Genomic DNA, 2,694 nt, shown 5'->3' with positions numbered 1-2,694 from the left:
GCTAGACTTATTGCAAAGGGTTATGCTCAAGAAAAGGGCATTGATTTTGATGAGACCTTTGCTCCCACTTGTCGTATGACTACCATTCGTAGCATTTGTGCATTGACAGCTCATAATGGTTGGAATGTACATTAGTTGGACATAAAGACTGCGTTCTTGAATGGAGATTTGCGTGAGGAGGTGTATGTATCGCAGCCTCGTGGTTTTGTTCAAAGAGGGCAGTAAAACAAAGTGCGCAGGTTGAAAAAGGCTTTATATGGTTTAAAGCAAGCTCCACGAGCTTGGTATGAAAAGATATATGCATACTTGACTGCACATGGTTTTCAGAATAGTCCAACAGAAAGCACTTTGTATGTTAAACGTGTGGATGATGTACATCTAATCATTGCTCTCTATGTCGATGACATGCTGCTCACAGGACCAAATGGAGTCATTTGCTGATTTTAAGGCTGATTTGAATACCTCTTTTGAGATGTCAGATTTGGGGCATTTGCATCATTATTTGGGGATACAATTTAAGCAGTGTGATGGAGGTATTGCTTTGTGTCAGACAAAGTATATTGAGACATTGTTGCGGAGATTTGGCCTTGAAGACTGCAAGCCTATTGCTACTCCAATGGAGACAGTTTGAAGTTGAGTCTTCATGATGCGGAGATTTAGCCTTGAAGACTGCAAGCCTATTGCTACTCCAATGGAGACAGTTTGAAGTTGAGTCTTCATGATGCTGGAGATCACTTTGATGTCACACTCTATCAGACAGTTGTTGGTTGCCTCATTTATGTATGCATTACGAGGCCGGACATTCAGTTTGCAGTCTCACTGCAGGTTTATGCATAGCCCAAGGTCTCAGCATTGGAAGGCAGTTAAACGCATCTTTCGCTACTTGAATGGCATCATACATCTTGGGTTGTTTTATCCCAAGGGGGGATCGTCCACCAGATTTACATGCTTTTTCGGACTCAGATTGGGCTGGTTGCTATGACACAAGAGTGTCCACAAGTGGTTTTTGTTTCATGCTCGATAGCTCATGCATATCTTGGTTGAGTAAGAAGCAACCTACTGTGGCCACTTCTAGTTGTGTTGCTGAGTACAGTGCAGCTTTCACAGCTACGGTTGAGTGTGTGTGGCTCAGACGGCTTATGGCTGACTTGGGTGTTGGACAGGAGTCTGTCACCTCTATCTACACTGATAGTCAGAGCGCATGGCAGTTGCGAGAAACCCAATTTTTCATGCTCGCACAAAGCACATTGAGGTGCATTATCACTATGTCAGGGAGAGACTCCCCTTTGTGGACTGATCTACTTCGGGCATGGCACTTCCCTATACATGAGTGCCAGCTCTCGTTCACACCATCTCGCCCAGGGGGGATTTGCTGCCATATATATAGGCAGTGATGTGTGTGAACACCCTTAGGACCGTCGGGGCACTTTTTTCTTCTTTTAGGAGGTTTTTTTCCCCGGATTGTATATACGCCCACCATTCTAGGGCTAACTTATCTTAGTACATTAACACAATCTAATACAGTGTGTGTTGTGTGCATTCTTGCTTCTTCTTCTCCAAGCTTTGTGTGCTTTCCTGTAACCCTAATTCCAACAATGTTAGTATTTTAATAGTATGCCATCTATACTTGTTTTTTATACCTACGTATGCTAGTATTCACTTATCTATTCTGAGTGTAATAGCGTTAAATGCCTAAACTATATGTGTTTGGTACGTGTGTGTGTGTGTACATGAACCTACTCCTATCTAAGTAAAGGCGTCGAATTGTACTTATGGTGTGCATGGGCCATGCGAACGCGTGCTGTTATCTTCAAAAAAGCTTAAAGCCTTAAGTTATAAGTTCTGAAAAGCAGATGATAAGGATGGAAGCCAGTGGTGGTTGGTGAGTATGGCGCATGTAGAAGTAAAGGGAGATTGCGCATGGCGGCATGCATGGATAATCATGAGATCGTGATGGCGTGGTCATGCTTACCACGTATGTGGTTGAACACACGGAGCAAAGATGATAGACATGCATGCAGTGATAAAAGGTGGATAATCTGGAGGCCACGAGGGCGTGACATGTTGGAGGCTAAAGGGTAGGCAATCGACGACTGCATACAAGGCCGACTAAAAGCTATAAAAGAAGCTCTTGGGGAAGAGTTGATGGGAAAAAAAATGACAAGGCTGCCAAATTCTCATTGTGTGTGTTTGTAAAGTGTGGGCTACTGGCTCGTTTTTGCCATTGATATTCTAGAATATCATCGGTGAAGTGAAGGTGCTGGGTATGCTAGGCCGTCTCAGAGTTTGCAGAGCAGCTATTGGGAGTATCTCTCTCTCATCTTTGAGGGATACTTTCTGTGATGGGGAGGATACTATTTGAATCTTCTTTTTATTGTAATAATCTGATCTTGCAATCTGTCTTTACAATAAAATTATTCCTTTCAAATCATTCAAGTATAGCAGTGACTTGTGCATGTGTTGTCTTCTATACAGTCCGAGTCTGGTTGAATCAAGTGGCTGGTGTTTTAATCTTGTGAATGCATTGTTGAGAGAGGAGAGACACGCTATAGAGGATCTTGGTGCTACCCTAGTTTTCATAACGACGCAAACAATAGAATCTTTCGCAAGATAAAGAACTTGATGCAAGAGAGATAGAGAACAACATTAAATTACTCTTTACAAACCGGATTACAAACTGATGGCGTGCGCCCA

This window comes from Cibotium barometz, chromosome 1 (genome assembly GCF_041138505.1).
Source record: "Cibotium barometz isolate CiBa-2024 chromosome 1, ASM4113850v1, whole genome shotgun sequence".
Taxonomy (NCBI): Eukaryota; Viridiplantae; Streptophyta; class Polypodiopsida; order Cyatheales; family Cibotiaceae; genus Cibotium; species Cibotium barometz.
The sequence above is the reverse complement of the archived record's forward strand: the minus strand, read 5'-3'. Positions refer to the sequence as shown.